Consider the following 24584-nt stretch of genomic DNA (forward strand, 5'->3'; position numbering starts at 1 on the left):
AAACTGTGAGCACTTGTCTTGGGATAGCTGAACAGCCTGAAGTCATTCAGGCAACCTTAGATCTATGCCTGAGGTTATATGGACAGATCAATGGAAAAAGACTATGTGCAGTGACTGAGGTGCACCTTGGACAAATCAAACTCACTAAATATATACCACACATCTCAGGGAGATTTCCACCTGTGAAATCCTGGAAAGAAATATGGGAACCCCGATTTTCCACTCTGCACAGATGTATTGAAATGGAAGTGAAGTCCTGAATTTGTTTTACTTTTTGATTTTGACTAAATATTCCAGTCATATTCCTTTTTCTCCAGCAGCTGGGAAGAAATATGAGAGAAAAGAGGCAGCAGTCAAAGAAGATTTGGGAGACAGGTTTTGTTATTAGCCATGCTATATATCGGATAGAAATACTTCCCTTTCTAAAGCATTTTGAGATCCTAGGGCTAAAAGTGGTTCTGTAATGAGGCATTATTATTATTATTGTTGTTCGTATTTAAACTTTCTGCACTATTTTATGATTCTAATTAAGAGAAAAGTAAGAAACAGGCTCTACTGGAATGACTCACAAAGACTTCTTATTCAGTGGAGTTTCAGGTTTGTCACTTCTTTACGGTAAATTACAAGTAATTTTCTTTCAGAGACTGCAATCAAGTATCCAACTTTAGAAAACCAAATTCAGTTAAACAACTGTACACTCTCTATTTTAATTGTAAGACACATCTTCCTTTTTATTGTTCTAAATAATTTCCTCTCTTTTTGTTTTCCATTTTCTTACTCTATGGAGGTGCAATGCAGGTCAGAACATAAGAGTTTTCAGTCTCTTACAGAATATATTTAGAGGCTGGTTGTACTCTCCAGTAATGCAATTGGTAATTGAGTTTTTTTTTGCTTTTGTTTTTTTTTTTTTTTTTTTCCTTAATGGGCTGTGAGCTGAAAAGGACACTCCACGTTACTTAAATAGTCTATCTGACAAATTATGCTCTTTAATTCTACTTAGGAAACTGTCTTTTATATTAACTAAACATCACCCTCTCCCCGACCCTACTTGACATTTAAAGCTTAAGCAACTACAGCCTACTTCTAACAAGTTCTCCTTCAATGTAAATTAAAATGACTGGTGTTGAACAAAATCATCCAGTATCAAAAAGTGTAGTCCTCGGAGATTTTATTTTAATACTGATCATGTACAAATAGAGGAATTCAATTAAAAAATAACCCAAGGCACTATGCAAACTTGGAATATTAGCAGAATGTAATGTAACTTGTCAGAGACCTCACCTTGTATATTGTTGAATATATATATGCACACACACATATATGTATATATAGGCACACATACATAGGCCTAGAATGTTCCAAAACAAAGAATGTCTTCTGGTCTCATGGTTTTTGATGGTTTTATTTTAATTGGGATTATCTCTTGTTTTAGTTGGCTCATTTAGGCTTACTGCTGTGAGCTTCTTCAACAGCAGTATCCTGGAATTTTAATTTCTGTAGGGTGTAGTTATTTAACACCTTTTTTTGGGTTTCATATTTGTACATTTAAATAATTAGCATGAAGGTTGATTCTCATAGCAGCTTGCAAAGTAAATGGTGTGAATTAAACTCTTCAGGTTTTACCCAGGCCCACCTCCACAAACTCAGTTTTACCCTGTTCCTGGGGATTACAAATCCTAAAAGTGCTTGAAACTACATAAATAACATTTCTTGTTATTTTTTATGTCAGTGACAACTCTTCCTTTGGGTTAAGCATTTCTTTGCTTTCATGAGTATTTTAATTTGATGGCTAAACCACAAAATTTTCTGGAAATGGGGTAATAAGAGTTATCGACATACTATTATAAGCAGAGAATGATTTGTTTATGTAAAATATAGTTGAAGATGTTTTAAATCATAGCTTACCTTATAATGCTGTAAGCAGCTGTACTTCCAACAGATGGGAACTCTTGAGTATTGAGCTTCTTGTAAGTGGTTTAAACAAAGGACCAACTGATATGCCTCCTTGGATCTGATGTGTGTTACATGCATAGGATCAAGTGAAGTTCCTGAAGAGATTAAAGATTAAAAATATTTCTGAGAGACTAGAAACTAATGGAACATTAAAAATTACCCTCAGACATTATTTTTCTATAAAATTGATCCTGAAAAACACTGCAAAAACTGGACCTGCCCAAGAAAATAAAATATTAATCTAATAGTTTAAGTTAGAGTGTTTTTCTGCAGCAATACGCTATTTGTAAAGATGCTGTCCCATGTGAGTCAGTCTTGAAGTCCTAAAAGAGCATTAGAGAAACACCTAAGTTGCTTACTGATATCATACACATGGTTTGATACTTATAGGACTAATTCAGGGAAGTACTTAAACATGTGCTTAACTTTAAACATTGCTTAAATCTCATCGACTTTAATGGAACTTAATTACATATGCAAGCACCCTCAAAGAATAAGATAATTTCCTGTAAATCAGATTTTTTTTACAAAGTTTGTTATAGAAAAAAGCTTTAACTGTAAATTTCCTGCTACAGTACTGTGTCTGCCTAGTAAATGAACTGTTTTAAAGTAATTTTAGCTGACTTGCTTTAGCAGTAGCAAAAGTAGTGAGTGTTTATCTATTTTATTCTTTCTTTAATGCAGATAAATGGAAAGAAGCAGTAAATACTGGCCATACATAGCTGGCCACTTTTATCCTTGGTGCAACTCCATTGGCTACTGTCGAGCATTGCTAGGGATGAATTTGGTCCACAGTTGGCAGAATACTTGTTCTGACTGCATGCGACAGCACAATTTAGTAAAAGCATATTAAATATACCATTTAGGCACCACACTTTTAGCGTTTTTGAGATCCATAGGAAAGACGTTGAAGCACATATGGTGAATTGCTCCCTGGATTTAATGGCCTGGTTTGATTGTTGTCTACATGATTAAAAATAAGCATGAAGTTTTTTGAATCAGAAATTTCAGAGGAAAACTGTGAGAGTTGATAAGCACACTTAATATACTATCTAGATGGACCATTGGTTTGATCTGGCATGTCAGTTCCTATGTTCCTGTAAATAGCTTTTCATTGCACAAATGCCAAAAGGAATTTGATCTCAAGCAGAGGTTAGAACAAGTTAATTTTATTTTAAATTCTTGTGGTTTGGGAATATTAAAAACCAGAATGATCAATTTTAGTAGAATGCATACATCTTAATGCATAAGTCCAATACATGTAAGAAAGCACAAATGACTTCAGCCTCCTGCCTTTCTGGGGTTGTGGGAATTCAGCTGCTCCCAGAGTCAGACCAACAGTTGCTGATGATTTAGAAAAGAAATGCAGACTCCAGGTATATTTGAAGTTGAGCTTATTTTATTTACTGTACTTCAGTGTCAAAGTGCATGAATCTTCTGTTTTCAAAAGTGATCATTCTTTGTGATCCAAGGGGCAACTACTGAGCCATCCAAACATGTAAGTTACAGACACTGGTGCTTTTATTAAAGATCCATGAAATGCTCAGTTTTTAATATTGGGAATATACTGAATGATGAAACTTATCCTTACACAGGAGGAAAGTACGAGATGGATGATCTTTTAAGATGTACTTGACTACTCAAGGGATGAGAGATCTGCACTGGTCATGTGTTAGTCCCTTGCATGCGAGTTTGTTTTAGACGTATTGCAGCTTTTGTACAGCTGAAGCAAACTGACTTAAGTGTAAATTCAAGGTAGATCAAGCATTACACCAAGGTTAATATTATTGCAAGGCAACATCTACTATAGGGTCTAAAAATCAGTCAACAAAAGAACCACTTGATAGTAGGATTTTCATTGACATCTGAATGAATCAGCCAGTTATATCTCTGTGTCATTTGTTTCTTAAACATTTGTTTAAATTCTTTGAAAGTTAAGATGGGGAAACACTATTTTTTCCACAGGTTATTATACATTTCTGACAAAAATTTAGTTAGGGCAAGGTAATAGAGTAGTGGCAGAAGACAGCTATTGTAAACTTATGCTAGGAAGTTAGTAACAAAATCACAAGGTCTCAGACTTTCCTTAATAGAATCATAGAATCATAGAATTGTTAAGGTTGGAAAGGACCTCTGAGATCATTGAGTCCAACCTGTTAGCCTAACTGCCTGGTCCACCTCTAAACCATGTCCCTAAGCACCACATCAACACGTGAAGAGCTCTGATTTCTGTCATTAAGTCTGCAAGTTGCCTTAGAAGCTAACTGAGCTACTTTGTCTTTCTCTTTTTTTTCCTTCTTCTTTTTTTTTTTTTTCTCCTCATGGTAAATTCCAGCTATGCCCTTGAACGGCTGCAACCACCTGTTCTCACACACCTGTTTCAATTTATAAACCATATGGTGCAGTCACAGACTAGAACTGCTGTAGACATGATGTGCTTTCTTGTAAATATTTCATAGGCTTCCTAGTCTCTGCACTTCAAAATAATTCGAAAGCATTGATTTTGCTGAAAATCAGGACCGAGACTGGATGTTTTCTCAATATTACCTCTGCTCCTTAGGCAAAGAATTATAAAGGTTGCTGAATCATAAAAAACCCTCATAGAACCATCAGCATATTGCTATCAGATATTAGCGCTATCATTTCAAAATGAACCCTACTGTGATCAATGGTAAGGAAACAGAAGATACGGTAACTCTTGCTGTAACACAAGTATATTTGCAAATAATAATTTGCAGGATGATACTTCCTAGGCTGATTAAGTGTTCAAACCAGTTTTGCAATCACATGTTCAAATAGAAAATTTCTTAAAATTACTTTATGTTAAGTAATTTGGATAGTTGGCTCAATCCTCAGCTGGTGTACACTAGACCTTTTAAAATTTTTTTCAATGAAGATGTAACAATTTGTACGTTAAATGTACAAAAGTACTGTAAGTCCGCTGGTATGGACATCTGTAACTTCATATACATGATACTTGATAGGCTTGGATATTCAGGTATAATGATGACCTTTCATTCTGTTGGCAATGCAGTAAAACCTCAAATTATGTTCTGTCCCTTAAACTGGCTCCTGAACAGGAGAGCTTCCTTACCCATGGAAGACGGATGAATGCTGATGGTAGATAGTAAAAATATTTCTTATGAAGTTAGTAGGCTTTGTACTAGATCCATTCTTTGGACTTGCAATCACTTCCTACACTGAAGTGTGGATCCCATTCCCTCCCATAGCCATATTTATTCACCAGCTTGTGCTTAATTGACTTGGAAAGGAAAAGAAACTCTTGAGCATAGACATGCTTTCTGAAGCCATTTGCCTGTGGTGGAGATTGAGATGGTCTTATGAAAGCCCTTTATGCTTCGCTGACTTTCATCCACTGTAAAGCATTTGGATGAAGTGGAATTGCTTGCAAAATGATTTGTTATGGCATGGACTCTACGCTTCACTTTTACCCTTCATAATGAACTAGGACTGTGTATTACACTATGCAGGAGTAGTGAATCATCATTGGTGATGCAGAGCTGAATGTTTAATTAATGTCATGGATAAACTAGGGTAGTATTAAGCTCTTTGCCTATTATTGTCGAAAGAGCAGCAGCTGCCAACATAAAAAGTCAATTACTTTTCTAATAGTTTGTACTGGTGAAAAATCAAGGCTGCTGGAGGTGGTATGCATTTCTTCTTTGTCTCATCTTTTTTCACTCCTCTTTTGCTTGTCTTTTTTTTCCCCCTTTTTCTCTACTGTGTATTTGGTTCATTTATTACTTATTCAGAGGGAAAGTTGTAGTATCAGAGATAAACCACTGCTTGCTTTCTTCTTTTTCCCTTTTTTTTTTTTTTTTGGGGGGGGGGGGGTGTCTCTTATATCCCATTCATCTTCCCAGTCTTTCAGCAACTGTATTGGTTTAAATGAAGTCAATAGAAATGGCAGCATGGGGAAATGAGATAAACAGGAAAAGATAGAGCTTCTATCTATGAGATTTTGTAGTTTAAAAATAAATGGAAAAACAATATTCCTAAACACAAAGCTCAAGGAATCAAACCCTACAAATTTTCAGAGTCTGAAAACTTAATTTTAGCTTAACTTGCTCGTTGATCTACAAGAAGTTTGGTTTATTACTTGTCCAGTAGTGTTTATGAGAAATTCATACCAAAAGTTAAAATTCCTTGTGTTGCTCATCCTGGTTTAGGCCAAGAATTTTGTTTTAAAAGGACTTGCTCTTAATGCTGATTTTAATATTATTTCTGAGAAAAAATAGTCTTTGCACTATTTATGTGTTGGAAGTTCCAGGATATAAGATGGAGTAACTTTTCCGCATTTTTTTGTTATTATTTTCACCTTGCCCTAAGGTAAAATCTCAGATGGATGGATTCTAGTTTCCTGATGGTATCTCTGGTAGTTGGGATCTGATATTAGCTGAAACCACTTGTTTATCTGGACCTATCTTCTGACAGACCTTTGGATGTCTAGGTCACCTGAATGCACAAGGAGAACTGGTTTTAGCCACTGGTGCCAGCACTGGACTGGTTGTCTCAGAGGTTGCTTCCTGCTCCTTTCTCCCCTTCTCTTTAAAATTTCATCTGGTAATTCCTATCTCCTTTGGATTTAACAAAAACTTTGGGGTTCCTTATCATTCCAGTTTAAATTTAGACTATTTCTTCTCAGAAGCAAACGATTCTGGCTCAGTTCTTGGGGCTGTAATTGGTGAGTTCTATGCAATGGAGATAGATAAATGAATTGAAACTGATGGAACTTGGGTTATCAGCCATGGCTTTTCAATATGAATTTTTCATGTTTTACTTTACTGTGTGATTGTCTTGATCTCTAATGCCACAGACTTGGTGGGATGTTTTCATACCAGTTTAGTCTTTCAGTACTTCTTTCGAAATCATGTTCTGTCTTGTGTTTTCGTACATAAGCTTAACTAAAATACCACAATGCCTTCCTCTAGCTACTTATTGACGCTTGGTAAATGGAGAAAAACAGAGTAAGCCTTTTAATTGGTAGTTTAGTGTATGAAAACAAGCAACTAGCTTCTGATACGTAAGATGTGACAGGGAAATATATCAAAGAAGTTAGGCTGGGACTGGCAGTCTGGTTATGGAATCTATACAGGCAAGAGCTCAACATCACAATCTGAAGCTGCCTTGTTGCCACAAAGTACCAGGCTGGAGCCATCATTTAAATGAAACAGAAAATTTTACTCAATTAAGAAATGAAAGTGTTTGATGTAAGTGGGAATATGATGGAGACAGTGACTAAAAACCTTGGCTTAGCACTGAGCCTGACCTTCTAAGAACTAACTACTCAGAAGATACATGTGCAGATGTGTTTCTATTTGTTCATGCTATGCTTCAGGCAGGAAAGTTTTATGTATTTGACTGAACTATGCTGCTAGGTTGCAATCCATATTTTTTTTTTAACACTACCATAGGAAAAAACCAGTAATACTCATATTTGGCCACTATAACTTTTCTTCTTAAGGACTTGACTGTCATGCTCCAACCCTTGCATCTATGTTATCTTGTGAAGGCGCCTAATAAGCAAACTTTAGACAGGATTTTGAGGATAAACTAAACATTAAGGTGAAACTTGGAACGCTCCAACATGACAAAAAATACAAGAATAAGGAATCACATCTCAATATTTTAGTCTCCAGCAGTATTGAAGAGTCTTAAACCAAGATCCTCAAGGCTATTTATGTAGTCATTCACCATCAACCACACAAGGTGGAGATCTGAGGTCTTTTTTTTATTACCTCTTCTTTTTCCCTCTTTCTTTTTTTTTTTCTTTTTTTCCTCTTTTTTCTTTTTTTATTCTTTTTTATTTTTTTTTTAATTTTATTTTTTTAGTAACTACACTCTGTCATCACAGAACTCAAATAGCTAGTGATGTAAGGAAAAATAAGATATCATAGTATTGGTAGGTAAGTATAGTTCTCTCCACATGTTTTGCTTTTCCAGCTTCTAAAAGCAAAATGTAATCATAAGGTTGCTACTGCCAGGAGGGTCATCCAGAATAACTCTCCTTGCATTTGAGTGAAAGTAAATGTATTGGTTTTTTCTTTTCTTTTTTTTTTTTTTGTTTTTGTTTTGGGTAGTGCTATATATCCAAGGTTTGACAGGGATGTTTTTCCAATCAGAGAGAAGCATACATGTATTTTGCTACTGGAATACAATTACATTCTGGTAAACATTGCAGTGACAAAAAAACAGGGTACTTTCCTATAGGGCCAGGGCTTATAGGTTAAACAGCCTCCTGTTAGGTTAAACTTGAAGCCAGTGCGAGTTATTCAGTGGGAAGGTTGAAGAAGGATCCTCAAATTTATAACCATTGATTCTGGTTAGTGATATAATGATTAATTACATGTCACTGAATATAGCGATGTGCCAATAACAGCTTGCTGGGCCCCAGTAACAGGTGTCATTAGGTAAAATACTAGTGTGACCTCCAAACCATCCTACTGTTACTACCTTTCACAGTAAAGCTTAGAAGCCCCTAATACTAGCAGAGCTGCTTGGCTTTCACTCAAATTCAAACACATAACAGAAGATCATACATTGTCACTAGTTCAAAGCCATCTAGAAGAGGCAGAAACAGGGTAGGAAGAGAAAGAGAGACAAAGAAATGATGCAGCTAAGGTAATAAATCAGGCTGTCCTGGGAAGTTTGGGAGAGGCTAGCCTGAGTGTTTCCTCATGGATCTGACTGTAGTGGAGGCCTGGAGAACTTCTGCTACAGCTCTGTCTCACCTCCTTAAGGTTCGTAAAAAGCTTAAGGAACAGGAGCAATGTCCTAACAATGGAAGCAAGGTGTTGTAGGGCATGAAATTTTTCTTTGATTCAGGCCTGGAATGACTTTTGGCTACTTTCAAAATTCAGTAAGATTAGTGATGGACACGGAGAGGTTTCTGTGATTTCCTGTAAGTACTTCAGGCACCTGCATGCTAACATACCTCAAGAAATTTAATTTTATTTACTGGTCCTTAATAAATGTGTTTTCATGCCCAGCCAAAAGGAGGAAAGGTAAAGGTACAATTGAACTGTAACTGCTAGGATTTCTTAACTTCTGTTTGATTTGGGGGCTAGCATTGAGAAGCCTAAGCCACTTTGATTTCAGTAAGGTTTAAGCTCCTCACTGCATCTGTGAATCTGACTTTTGGTAGGATTTCACTTTTAATATACCATGGAAAAACTAAGTTTTGCTCTGGGATGAGGAGCAGGTTCTCTCTTGACAAAATGAGCCTCCAGTTTAGAAATCCTGAACAGGTGGAGGCAGTGAACACGCAGACCATGTAAAATCCCGGACCTAGAATCTTAAGCCCACAAGATCTGAAACACCCTTTGTATTAAACCATCTGCCCTGATATTACTGGGGTGTAATTGTCAAAACTTTCTGAAAGCAGAATACTTTTTTCTCAGTGGGAGCTCAGCTTGTTCTAGGGAGTTTAGTAATTGCCACTTATTTGTTTTGAAGGAGAAAACTCAATCAAATATAAAATTTGAATAAGAACATTTACAGATTTAAACCTCTCTGTTTAACAATGTCTTTAAAGGTAGAAACTGATTACATATATTCCTACTTTTAAATGCATTTATCTGTCGTTGTAAAATGATTCCAATAATAGTTAAATCAATTCTAGATCTCAGTCAACTCCACAAAATCAGACCAGTTCCTTGTCTACCTTGTCACACAAAATCAGAATTTATTTGTTATGCTGTAGTAACTCAAGCAGAGACATTTGCTTTTCCTTGTTTCTAGTGTGAGACTAGAAATATTACTCCAGAAGGAAGGTTTTTGAGGAGCTAAAAGAATCAAGGGTATGATTAAAAGTTGGCTTTAGTGGTTAGGTATATGCTTACCTACGTGGTGTCTCTCACTGTTGTAATACTTGGAGAAAATTATTTTCTGAATAAGCCTGAAACAAAATGGCTATTCAGGAAATATAATGAAGCAGTGCAATAACCAGTATTTTTTGTTATGACATTATGTGAGTTTTTGTTTGGTCTTCCAATGTTCTGATAAAGAATTAAAAAAAAAAAAAAACCCAAAAAATATTTTTGTGAGAATTTTTTATTTTTCTTGCCCATGAGATCCTGGAGTACATCAATAGTGGTGATCTTAAATAAAATGTCTGACATACAGGGTGATATTACAATTTAGAAGGCTTCACGAGTCAGATATACTCTTATTTTTTCAGTATTGATCTGTTTATTCCACTGGCTAGATGATACAAGAACAAGGAGAGGCTTATTCAAGCTGTATCATTTGAGACCAGAAGCATGTTATTTTTTGTATACCACATTTCTGCATTAAATTGTGTTCTATCACAAAGACAGGCTAGTGCTCTTTTTTGCTTTCTTTCACCAATATGTATCAGTTTTCTTATTTCATAAATTCTGCCGTTTATATCCACATATCCTCCTATCCACTCCACTTTGCAGTCCCTTTATCTCTGATATAATGTATCCCCATATAATACTAGAAAACATATCAATATCTTCAGAAACAAAAATCACAATATTTAAGATTGGTCTCTAGAAGTTAAATAATGCTAAAAGCTAAATATGGGAAGTTGAAGCTAAACGCACTGAGCTACAGAATTAGGTTCCTAGAAACACATACCCAAGAAAAAGGAAAAGTTTTCTTTCTGTTTTTGATAAAACTTCTGATAAAAATAGGAAACTGTGCTGAATCTTGAATCTGAAATCCTTTATTGTGGCAATTTAGAAATAGTAATCTTATGTTCATACCCAAATAAGCATATCTGGGATTTGGATAATGGTTCCAATCTACCTGAACCGTAGAGTTTAGACAACTTTTGATTTCAATAGTAGTGTGATACCCTCAAACAGTAAAAAACCCCCACAAAAACAGTAAAAAGATCCCAAATGCTAACTGTTACAAGTGTTAGAGAGTGGTAAGAAGAACATTCAGGAGCTTTTGTTTGGTTTTCTTTCTTCTTGCTTCTTAAATTTTCTTTAACATTGTTAAGTAATTTTTTCTGCATATTATACCATCATCTTGAGTGATTTACAGTTGTTAATTTTCATGGAGAGAAAATATTGGGTATTAAAGGCTCCTTCATCTATCAGAGAAAATCATAACAAGAACTAATGGCTGGATGTTAAAATCAAACAAATTCAAATTAGAAATAAAGCACACATCTTTACTATTACTGGTGTTAATCATCAAAATTACTTAGAGAGAGAAATGGTGCATTCTCCACCTCTTGATATTTCCAGACCAGTCCTGGATGTTTTTTCTGAAAGGTATGATTCAGTCAAACCCATTTATTACTGATGTGACTATAGGAGTAATTGAGTATATTGTTTAGCTTGAGATATGTGCAAAGGCAGACTAAATGTCTCAGTGATACCTCTTGATCTTGAAGTATTTTATTAGACAAGTCTGTTTAAGTGGAATATAAATATTTTAAGAGTTGAGGTTTTGTAGAAAACCATTCTAATTTTATTTTTATTTTTATTTTTATATTTATTTTATTTTTATTTTTATTTTTGAAAGTATTAGTTTCTCCACTGAGACAATGTTTTGCCATAAACATATTGTACCTTATGTTGATAACAGTCTCTGGTTTTAGTTTTTCCTTTTTAAATTGGCTTCTACTAGCCCTACAATAAATCAGAGAGTTTGATTAAATTGTATCTCTAATGATCCTGCTTTAGATGTCTAAATCATATTGTACGTGATCTTTCCACATTTTGAATTGCTTGAATATGAAGCAGCTCTGAAACACAAGCCTGTAGTGGTAGGGGAGGAATCCAGTCTAACATGATTTGTTGGGAATGTTGCTTTAATGCAGCTACAGAGGCCCATGGTTCACAGCATAGGTGGAGAAAGCTTAAGTCCTTGTGCCAAGGCCATATAAACCATAGAGCTTCTTGAGAAGTGGCTTTTGTCCCCTAAGAGCTTTCACTTAACATTTTTGTTTAAATTATTATTGCATAATTTTTAGGACATTTGGAAAAGAGGGGCAGAATTTTTTGTCAGAGAATCACAGGATGGCTGAGGTTGGAAGGGACCACTAGAGACCACCTAGTCTGAGCCCCTGCTTAAAGCAATGTCGACTAGAGCAGGTTGCTCAGGGCCATGTCTAGTTGGGTATTGAATATCTCCGGGGATGGAGAATCTTTGGAGTCACAACTCTCAACTTTCTAAGCTCAAAAAAGGATTTGGTGAGTGTCTGAAATACCTCTCTGAAAAATAATAATAGTAACATGGTTGTTTCCAGTCTTCTAAATTGTTCTGCAGGAATTGCTAGAGGCAGCCAAATCTGGTGGACTAGGAGGCCCAGGGGACCCTCCTGTCCCAGCTTAATGCATGCAAAGCTGCTGCAGCTCCCTGTTCCCAGAAGCGAGGTGCTCCCAGTATGTGCACACAAGGTTAACGCGACTGTGGCAACACAGACCACCATGAAGAACGGTGCCTGTACTGGCACCCACAAAAGTGCACATAGGCCCCACATAAACATGAGTCTCGCAAACAGCCTGTACCTGTTCCTCCCCTCTGTGATCAGGACAGAAAAACCTGCTGACCAGCTACCTGTTCACATGAAACTGGTTTTGTCATGTTTCCTCTCTATTTTCTCATGTGTGTTCCTCCCAAGTTCACCTTTGTCACCCTCCTTCCCTATCTTCAGTCCTTCCCTTAAGCATCGCATAAAAATTTTTGAACATTCCCACAATTCACTTGAAACATCCCATAATAACTTTTACACAGTCCATAAATCCTCTTCCCCCCTCCATCCCTTAATAAATCCTGTACCCTTGTAGGCAATAATCCCCTTCTAGTCTGAAGGCCTGTGAGAGAGTTCCTGCTGTCAACTCATCTCAGTGGTTTTCACACCAGGGACAATCATTCTCTTGATAGTCATAGGAGCAGCTGATTCAGTGTGCTCTAATTTTCACTGATGAGGTTTTCACTGATTATGTTACTATGGTTCCTCCACTCATCAGATCCTTTCTGGGTCTTTCTGTTTCATTTGCTTACCCTTTCATCAGACAGTCTACCAGGAAACTTGCTTTTAAAGGAAGCAAATGTGGAACTTTTAAAAGAACTGAAAGAAAAATTCAGGTTTTCCTTTCACCACCCCGCTCTACCTATTTAAACAAGAAGTTACCCAGTTTGGGAACGGAAATAATAATGTGTCCCAGGCTTTTCATTCAGACCATAGGAAGGATAGTGTGGGGAGTTCAGCTTCTTTCAGGGTTTCTCTAATCTGTACCAGAGAAGCAGTGTCTGCTATTAAATTCATGTCTCTATGTTCAGTATCGCTCTATTTGTGCACTCAATTCCCTGACGGTCCCAAGTTGATCAGATATAGCACAGTTGCATTTCTGTTCACAAAGACCACCCGATACAGTTTTATGCAGGCTTTCTGCAAGCAGTGGAACAGGTGATATGTGATCTGGAATAATGTCTATATGGGAAAAAGTTAGCTCTTCAAAATTTTTGAATCCTTTTGAACTAACAAAGTGAATTTTTCAAAGCTTTGTCTCGTACAACTGACTTATTTTACTTCCATCTTTGGTACCTTTCTACTTAATATTAGATTGAGCCTTTCATGGAACCATAGTATGAGCTGTAGCTCTGGAGAGTGAAAGTGGGTGGGAGGAATGGGCACAAGAAGTAGCTGCTCTTAGGGAGTGGGAGAAACTATAGAAAAGAAACATTAAAAGCAAGTAATTTATATTTAAAGAGCAAATAAGTATACTTTATCCGCTTTCCATTAGTTCTCAGAAAACATCTTCCTTGATGTATTGCTCAATATTTATTGCTACATAGTTTGCAATTCCTCCACTTCAAAGTAATAAGATGTTAAGCAGGACTTAGAAAGGCAGTTTATGTTGCACTTTAACCACTGAGTTGCCACTTACACTTTTTGATTAAATGCATGTCTATAAATTTATTAAAGGTCACTCATTGACTGATGTCGTTAATTTGTAATGCTCTTCAGGAGCACGGCTCCTGAAATTTGATTTGTTTATTCATTATGGATTGTGGCTTTTGAAATGTCCCCTATTTGACATTTATACATTTGACACTGGTAAAAAATGATACAAGTTTGCTACTTATCCTGGACCTGAAGCCCTCTACTTGGAAAATAAAGGTTGCCTGAGGTCAGTAGTTATAGTTGCTAAATGTTAGTAAAGAAAATGTTCATAAATAAGTTTTGACGGGTAAGTGGCTGAAATTAACATCATTTTATAAGTTAGAAGATGCTGATCAAGGGATTACAGGGTGACTCTCGTTTCTTGCTCTTTTGAAATTCATCTAATTTCACTGACTTCAGACCCTTTGTAATTGCTCATGGATAGTTTGATGTTTCATGAAGCTAGGAGTTAGATCACAGGACTGAAACACAGATAGGGAACTTCATTTTCTACAAAGCCATTGTGTAATCATTATTGGTGTTACACAGGCAGAAAAGTACTACTGTGATACTAATGTATCTTGCTCACCAATTTTACAGAGTTTAAGGTATGGAAAAATTACTTCATTTCACTTCTATTATATGTTATAAACTATATACTATACTTCAAATATGCTTAAGTTTAAAGGATTCCTTTACTGCTTCAAACCATTCTCTTTGTTATAAGAAGACTAACAGGCAAAGGCAAGCAAGTACCTTACAGATGCTATATGTAAAGTCATATTGACTAAAAAGATGGGCTGTAATAGCATATATGCTCCCAGTTAAAAAAAAAAAAAAAAGTTGCTTCCTAGTTGATACAGCACAATGCATTAAAAAGAGTCCATGTAAGTTAAAGGAAAATGATTACAGTTTTAGACCCTAGACAACTTTAATTTGTTTCCTTATTATCACCATTAATAGTGTGTTAGCATTACTGTTTTTATGGGAAGAAACAGAGTTGTGTTTTCTGTAAACCCTTTGCCTGGTCTGTTATACGTAGCAGAAGACTGCCTATACTGATAATATTAGAAAGACAGAGAACTGCAGGAAAAGAGAGGCCAGTTGCCCTGTGCTGCTTTTTGGAAGTGAATCCTATTCTTCCTTTTGCTTCAGAGCTGCTACATGGTCCTGTAAAAAGTGTCCTCAAAGACTTATAACTTAGTCATATGTGAATGAGGTTCATTGGGGATTCAAAAGACACATTCATGGCACAAAGACTTTCGGCTACCTGTTATCAGCATCACCAGCATGTTGATGCATTAGATGACAATAGGGTCTCACTGTATCTACTCTGTGTGTATCCTGTGTATTTCTGTTCTGTAATCAAAAGCTTTGCAATTCAAACAAATCTTCTGAATTTTATTTAACAAATTCTGTCATGGTTTCTCCTCTTGAACTGCATGGGGCATCCTTAAATGGAATTTACAGAGCAACGTTTGTCTTTATTGGAGACCTGGTGTAGCTGGGAAACTGAAGTTCATGTCTCTGTATCTCAACCTTGTGTGACTCCTGGCAAATTAATACTTGAAGGAGTGCCCCATTTTAGCTGGCTGATTCTGTCCTTTTCCCATGTTATCTTTGTGTGGCTTCAAGATTTTTTTTTACTAGCTGAGTGGAAATCCTTGACTTTGCTGGTAGTCAAAAATGGTCTGTTTACTGGGTGGTGCTTGCGTGCAGTAGAAAAACAGGAAAACTTTAAAACAGTCTTAAAAACAATTAGGAAAACTTGAGTCTTATGCTTTGAATCAGAGGGCCCATGAGCTGCCTAATGTGGCAACATGTTGTTTAGTAGATCTGAATGTCTATCTGGACTATATTAAAACATTGTTCTGAAATGACACCTGATTTGCATATATTATGAAGATGCCTCCTGCTAGTCCATGGTAAAAATTAATTGAGTTTTTCCAGGGCTTCAAATTCTCTGCTGTTTCATAGAAAAGGCCAGGCTAAAAGGAGCCCTGGTTACAGAAATGGAGACTGAAGAGTTATAGTCAGCAAACATTTCGGAAATTTTCATTTTGATGAGTTAGTATGTGAAAAAGTTTTTAGAGTTATCAGACAGAAACTCCAGGCAGTACAGAGACACTTTTTCGGAAAGCTCAAACTGAAATTTATTATATGACTTTGTACCAAACAAAGACTTAGGTGAGATTTATAAGCACAACTTTAGTTATGGGATCACTTCTCCAATGTAGATAGACAATTAAATAAAATAACCTGATATTAAAGAAATTACTATTTCTGAATTTAATTTTCCATATTAAAATGAAAAAGAAGCATGCAATTCTTTTTGAGTGCAATACATAGCTGTTAGTAAACCATTATTTTAAAAGGATTATAACATATGTTTTCTGTAGTCATTTTCCTGATGAAACTGTAGCTGATGACTAGAATGTTAAATTAGTTGTCATTGAGGAAAAAGTAATTTTCAAAGAAAATTTAATGTTCTTTTATAGGAAGCATGAACACTTCTAACTGTCTGTGTTACTATAACATAACTGTGAATTTTATGTGTGTGGAAAAGATAAATAGATTTTTCATTTAAAATGTGTCGCTACAGAAATGATGGATTACCAAAGAAAAGTTTACCAGTTAAACAATTAGTATTGTTATAAAAATTATTTATAATTACACTACCCTCACACTTTCTTAAGAAACTAGGTACTTATCTACTATTGGTTATTTTAAAAATGACCATTATTGAAATTTGCTGACTTTTTTTTTTAAATAACCTTCATCGAAACGTCTATTACAGTTTTAGCAATAGCAGAAGAAAAGCTAACCTGTCCACATTCGAATGACTAACAACTAAATTCTCCACTGATACATAAATACCTAAATGTTCTCCCCTAAAATGTAATTTGAACATGTAAATACCAAAAATGAGTGACTGCAAATACTCAAGCTTATAGTTTGGGATAGTGCTGCACACAAGGCAAATACTAAAGGCTGTTTATTGGAGTCTTCCTGCAATAACTGACCAATACCCCTTATATCAGTCTTTACTGTAAAGTTATATTACTTTTTTATGATTGATCTCTTTTCAGTATGGACATTGCTAAAATTGTAGTTACAAGTTATTCTGGTAGGGTGATGGTCGCTCCTGTCTGCCCTGGATAGCAGAGGTGATAGCATTCTGCTATTTGACATCCACGTATATCGGTGGTGTACAGAACAGTGTTATTGCATGCTAGCATAGCAACAGAAGAAACACAGTAGTAAATAGTGCCTTTACACTATTGTACACATTGCTGTAAAGCTTTCAGTGAGCTGTTTTCAGTCAGTGCAAAGGACAGCTACTGACATTTGGAAGGGATGTTATTATACTGGATGTGCACTGTACTTTTTTCATTCCTCCTGCTATTTAGAAACAGTAGGAACTTTGGCTTGTAGCTACCAGTTCTCAGCTAGCTCCTCTCAGAGCAGGTATTTCACTGATGTACTGGTTTTCTTCCTATCTAATTTTTATATGTCTATTTTTATACATGTAAAGTGCACATATAAACATTCTTAGGGTTCTGCTGAGCTTGCCTGGTCCCATTTCAGGCTTTCAAATGTTTTGCAACAGCGATATCCTAAAATACAGCAACATAAACATGTAGATCTGTGAATCAGGCTCCCTCTCTGAAATGATGGGTTATGACAAAAAATACTGTAGGAAAGGATTTTGCCAGAGAAGGCTGGCTGATAAGATTACGGGTAGTGCTGATACTGGCTATGTTTGACATAGCATGACAGACCTTCACAAGACCTGTTATAATAACACTGCAATTCAGTTTTAAACAGAAAAGCATGAAAAGAAATAAAATAGCTGATCAGCCTATTTCTGTATTTATAATGTTCACCACTTAAATTTAATGGTAAGAATACCGAAAAACATTAAAAATATTTTTTGCTTTATCTAGGAAACAGTTTAGACATCACAAATCTTCTTAATTACCTTGTCAGGTCCTCAAATTCAAACTATGACCTAAAAAATCATTTTAGTTTCCATGTAACGCACAAGCTATAGATTTCAAAGCTTACCACTGTTGCAAGGCAAGTTTGCACTGGGAGTAAAAAAATGTTCTATAGTGATGGTGGCCATGCCAGGAATGTAGCTTTTGATCTCTTTGTATGCCAAGAACTTTCTCAGTCTGAGACACTTGGTAGGTCCCTTATTTACCACTAAGTCCAAGTGATATTCAGTTGACAAGCCAGTGAGGACCCCAGACCAAGGTGTGTTCAGAGCATGCTGAAACAGTGAAAACGAGGTCCACACAGAATATGGTGTTATAATAGCTGCTTTTTGGTGTCAGAAATCCTTTTCTGAGCTTTAAGTTAGAAATCCAAATCTCCTAGATGCTCACTGATCTAGGTGTAAATGACACTGGGTCCTTTAGGCTGCATACTCAAAGTGGCCAAATGTGGTACAAGCCATATTATTCTTACAGTTCCAAAAATTATAGGAAATAGTGTATTATTTCAGTTCCACACCTGAAGGGTCCCTGTACTTGGTGAAGCCTTTATCTTGACCTATGTGTCCAGCAAAGTAATGCATGAGCTTCATGCACAATTAACTTACTGGGTTGTCAGAGTCATAATTTTTGAAGAAAGATTACTGTCTCTTGGTTTCCAGCACTTTCCAGTACAAGTGACTTTGCATAAATAAGATTAAAACAAAAATAGGCTTTCCTTGCCTTCATAGAAACAACCCTAAAATCCCCTAATTCTGGCTAACCACTTTTATCAAGAGACTAGCAATAGCATTCACAATAACATTATTAAAATTTCACTGCTTATCGTTTTAGTTTAAACTACCAACTCCACATGCAACAAGTGCATTTGATGAGTAGTCAATTTTATTGCAAACAACTGGTCACAACTGTTGGCTTAAAAATAAATGAAACCCAAAGTTGTCTTGCCAGATCCAGTGCAGTAAGCCTGATGCAGAAAATCACTTCAAAATGAGAGACTTAGTTCCATAGGTCAAGACAGATCTAAACATGTGCAATACTGACTTTGGCAAAATGGGCTAATTTTTAATCATCTCCATTATTTTGGCAAAATAATTAGCTGGGGAATAGAGTTTTAACCCCAATTCTTACTGCTCATGCTTTGGGGAGTAAGTACAGGCACACTAGCATTACTGGAATATTCAAATCTCACAAATAATAAAATATCACAAATACAGCATTCTGGGAAGGAAAGACCACCTTTCATATTTAGCTTTTCTTTGCCTTGTCCTAATTCACATACCATGCTATTTACTGTTTACTGTGGCTTAATCTTTGGAAACTTCAATCTGAAAAAAACTCGACAATTTTGAAATCCGTTGTGTCTACAGACATGTTAATTGGTAGTTGCAGATGCTTTTTTTTTCTTTTCTTTGATACAGTAGTGCTTAACCTGTCTTCCTTTCTGGAATGAAAGTTAATCCTCTGTGTGAAATAACAATAGCAAATAGAAAGACAGGTAATTATTTCCAAAAACATGAACTGATTTGTTTGAAACTGAACATCTATGGACTAAGCTATATCAAATTTAGAGACTGCTTCTGAAAATTATGGGTGTATAGTAAATCAGTACCCTGAAGGCACGCAAAGCCTGAAAGACCAAAAGCAATGTCCCATTTTAGCTGTTAACAATCTGCTATAAATGATTTTGTAAGATATAGCAGTATTTTGGAATGTGGGAAGAATAAGCAGTGCCCGGCATACCTTATGTGCAGGGCAGAATTCTTTATCAATTGCTTTAATAGGAAAGAAGGTAATCCTTTGTGAAAAGACTCTCATTTGTAAAAGTGTGATGGTTAAAATGTTACAAAGTGGATGATTATTCTTAATTTTTGGATTACTCTAATTTGGTAGCTCTGTTATCTAGCAAATTCATATGCAAAAGACAACTGACCAGAATATTAAATATAACCTCCAACCGGGTAAGAGGAGCCCTCAGCTCCATTGATGTTTTTTTACGACTACTAGAGCTAAAATAGATCTCAATTAGTGAGCAAAAAGCTTTCTCAGGCTTTTCCAGATGCTGAATTGTAATAGAATGTGAATTCAGTGAGGATTAAGGCCAAGTTCTGCAAACGGCTTTAGGAGTAGGAACAACATATCCTGAAATCTCATGTTCTCCTGGATTTAGCAGTTTGTGTGAAGTTGAAATTTGCAGCTTCAAACCAGACTTAGGAACATTAATTTTCCTTCTGGGTGCCAAGAAACTATTGGCATTTTTCCTCTAACACGTGATGCAAAGCAGCAGGCTGTGGTCTGTGCTACAAAAAGACAGGCTGGTCAGGGCAGAGGGCAGAAATGGTATGCACCCAGCTTGCAGCAGAGCTTCCTCAAACGGAGGAGCCTGCACTGTGTCTGCTGCCTCCTTGCAAAGGGATGAACTAGCAGGCATAAAGCTATGGTGATATCAGGTGGGGAACAGACTCTCCACCTAAATGCATTTTTTTCTTAGTCACTAGATACAGTGGAGAAACGGGATCTGAAGCAAAACTTGGAACCCAGAGCCCCCTTATTGTGACCCGAAGGTTTTCCCCTCTGTGTTCACACAAATCTAGAATCCTCTGCTGCATCACAACACAGCTTTAACACAAGGAGCGCAAAACATACCTGCTGACTGGAGCCAACAGACTGGTGGGCTGAATCATTTTCTCTTGGCTACAGAGAAGGGATTTAACTTAGACTCCATTAAGTGACTGCAGTTTAGAGGTATGAGTCTGCGCTGAAAGACTTTAAGAAGTTTTCAGGAGACCTTGTGGTAGTGATAAAACTGGTGTAGTCATTTCTATTCTAAGCTTTAAAACTGGAGGCATGTTAAAGAGTTATTGTATCAAAAAGAAGAGAAAATGAATTTGTAGCTATTGATTAAAGTGTCTGCAGACACAAAAAAGAATTATAAAAGTAAATAAATATTTTTTTTTATAAAACCTTTGTCCTGTTAAATCACAGAAATCTACATTCAACCAGCATAGTGTGATTTATATTTATGGTAACAAGAAAACTTGAGGCAGAAACTAATTTCCCATATCCAGTGAACTTGCATTCATGTGAAAAAATCTAATGATTGTAATAGAACTACCTGTGGGAGTAAAATTTACTTCAGAGAATGAAATGTCCAAGAAGGTTTAGCATATGCTATATAAAATTATACAGGTGTTATGCAATATGGATTCATCCTATGAGGTGCTGTCTGCTTTCTCGATAGCTCCCTGGCTTCTTAGTTCCACTGAAGCTTACAGAGATTTCAAGCTCTTGTAGACTTATAACCTCTGTGTGCTCAGTTCAGAAAAGAGTTAAAGGCTACAACTTTTTTCTTCTGCTAGTAGGTACATTCAGACGTGCATTAAGGACATTTGAATGCAGTTTCAAAAAATATTTGCTTTACTTTTTAGTTAAAAAGAAGTGAGCCTGAATTCCTTTTTTTCTAGGAGTCTAGCTCTAGCTATCTAGAGCTATCTGTTATACTTTGCATGAAGTTACTTAGCGCTTACATGATCCCTCCCAGTAGCTCTGCTGTGATGGCAGTAATCTTCAAAAGGATGGAGGAAGTCTTTATTGCTGTTTCCAATGCATGTACATCTTAAAGCAGCCAGTTTATTGATTTCATCAGCCTTGAATATTAATGTTGACTTGAAGCCAAATCCTGTCTGTCTGACATGGATATGGTAGTTGCACTGTTCTAGAGAACTTTATGGAAGTAACAGGATTGAGCCCTTTCTAATTTTAAAACATTTGAGCTTTTCTGTGCTATACATCTATCTATCTTTGTTATATCTCAAATATGCATGAAATTGATTCAGTTGACTGTAACAGCTACAGTGCCACTGTTGTACAAATTGAATGGGAGTAACTCCATGAGCAGACTTCTCATTTGCAAGCCAGTCATTTTTGCCTTAGACATATATGAACTTCCGATATGATTCATTGAAAATGTCACAGAATGGAATATGTAACTGGTATAATATTTAATGAATATTTTTCTCTCAAAATATTTATGTATCTTTTCTACTTATTTTTATATTATATATCAAAACAGTGTGTATGCAGAAAATGTTTTTGTTGAGCATATTCTCCATCCACCTCACGAAGCCAGGTATTGTTAGTGGTTGCTGAATCCAGTAGCCTGATAGAGGTGAGACTGCTGCAGCTCCTTTTCCCAAGGTTCAGCTGGTAACAAGCATGCATTCCTAATAAGCACACATGCTCACAGACCATGTATTTATATTTAGACACATCCAGCCATGCAGATCAAAACAAACAGAAACATTCAGCACTCATGCAAAAACAAACAGCACATGTGGCCTCATCCTGTTACTTGCTGTGGATGATCAGGATGAAGATCCATTAATGGGAATATACATATACACATGCACAAGGTGGATCCCCCCAGAAGCTGGGCTTAGACACTCAATCTGTGCAGTAGCTGCCACTGGATCCCAGTCTCCCCAGTTGCTGGCACCTGGGCATGCAACCCCCAAGGCTGGTACAGATTCCCAGGTCCCCTTGTGCGTACACAGACACAGAGACACACAGACACCCACACTGTGGATTCCTCCAGTAACCAGTCTTAGACACTCAGTCTACCCTCTAGGCCCCTCCGGTAGCTGTCTCCCTCACAGAGGTGCACACACATATCCACCGCAGACTTATGGCTACTCCTGTACCTGGGTCCCAAGCCATGAATCCTACTCCCTGACTAGTTCAGCTTGATATTTGCTGGTGACTGCACGGTGACACACATACATTCACAGTGTGCACACAGTCTGGTCTCTCCGGTTACTGGTACCACAGACGCACAGTCCCTCTGACCCATGGTCTGACTCCAGTTGCTGTCACTCAGATCCCCCTCTGCCAAGCACACACTTGAGTCCCTCACTAAGGTAAAGAGTTAGAAATGGGATTTAATAAGACAGGACAGGCTGTGGTGATGGGCACAGGACAAGGCCAGGCAAGCATACTGGAATATGGATATATAAATATCACTATTTACATGTGACCATCCCCTTTTATCACCTTATTAATCTATTTTCCCATGCTTGTTCCTCCCCAAAACACTTTGATCCCTCCCTTTCCCTGCCTTTGGCTCCTTCCTTAAACTTCTCATAATAACTCTTGTGCAATGTCAAGGAGCTCCTCCTCTGCATCCCACCACAAATCCTGCACCCCTCTCAGTCTGAAGGGTGTCACCTCCAGCCTACAGGGCTGAAGCTCCCCTGGGACACCCCAGGTTGAAGAAGGGAGCAGGAAGGGGCTTGTGTCTCTGGTGGGGTTATTGAGGTTCCCCTGCCTGATCCCTGTCTCTCACCTGTCTGTGTGTGGGGAGAGGAGCCTTTTTTTCACGTAACCTAACAGATACGTAGAGGTGAACTTGCATCCTTCTCACATTAGTTTTGAATGTGACAACAGCTTATTTCAAATAGCAAAACAGCAAAGAAACAAATCAAAAAGCCAGAGTAGAATCTGTATACTACATTTTCCAGCAAGAATGCATATCAATGGCTGAGCTTTAACACCCCGACCTCCCTACACCTCTTGGCAATAACGGCTCTCTTGGTGCAGATGACAGACCTGTGATCACAGTGGTGCTAATGGGTACCACTATAATTCACAGGTAGTGTTCATGGGATATAATCTGGTGTGACACTATACTAAATAGTGTGTATTCCCTGCTCAGGAAAATGCCAGTTGTATCCCCTTCTACATAATAATTTCAGCATCTCTATTTCTGAACATAATTTGAAAAGTAGAAGGAATCTTCTTTTGTTTATACATTTAAAACTGCTTTTCTGTAGGAAGCTGAAAGTCAATTTGCAGCACAAAGGTATGAACGCATTACAAGGTTTCTTAACAGATTTCTATAGTCAGAGTACTTGCTTAAAAACATCTGTGGTGAAACTGAAGGAGCTATTTGAAAAAAAGCAAACATATTTTACACTGCATATCTGCTCAGCATTACACCTGGAACCCCCTGGTACCTACAAATGGATAAAATTGGAACATTGTTATCTACATAATTAAAAAAAGTTCAGGATTATAAAATTATCAGCTGAGAGGATGAAAACGTTGTATAGGTAGCATTTTTTTGTGTGCAGTCCCTTTGGAAAAGTTTTCAAACAGGTTTTGGTATAAATCCAGTTAGAGGATTTATAGAATCATAGAATCATAGAATCGTCAAGGTTGGAAAAGACCCTTAAGATCATCGAGTCCAACCGTCAACTTATCACTGCCAAGTTCACCTATACCATGTCTTCAAGCACTGTATCTATCCGTTCTTTAAATACCTCCAGGGATGGAGACTCAACCACTTCCCTGGGCAGCCTGTTCCAATGCTTGACCACCCTCTCGGTGAAGAAGTTTTTCCTAATATCTAACCTAAACCTCCCCTGGCGCAGCTTGAGGCCATTTCCTCTCATCCTATCACTCGTTACTAGGGAGAAGAGACCGACCCCCACCTCGCTACAACCTCCTTTCAGGTAGTTGTAGAGAGCAATAAGGTCTCCCCTCAGCCTTCTCTTCTCCAAACTAAACAACCCCAGCTCCCTCAGCTGCTCCTCATAAGACATGTGCTCTAGACCCTTCACCAGCTTCGTTGCCCTCCTCTGGACACTCTCCAGCACCTCGATGTCCTTCTTGTAGCGAGGGGCCCAAAACTGAACACAGTACTCGAGGTGCGGCCTCACCAGTGCCCAGTACAGGGGCACTAT

Source organism: Nipponia nippon, unplaced genomic scaffold, assembly GCF_047370975.1.
Source record: "Nipponia nippon isolate SJK-2023a ecotype South Korea unplaced genomic scaffold, ASM4737097v1 scaffold_6, whole genome shotgun sequence".
NCBI classification, from domain to species: domain Eukaryota; kingdom Metazoa; phylum Chordata; class Aves; order Pelecaniformes; family Threskiornithidae; genus Nipponia; species Nipponia nippon.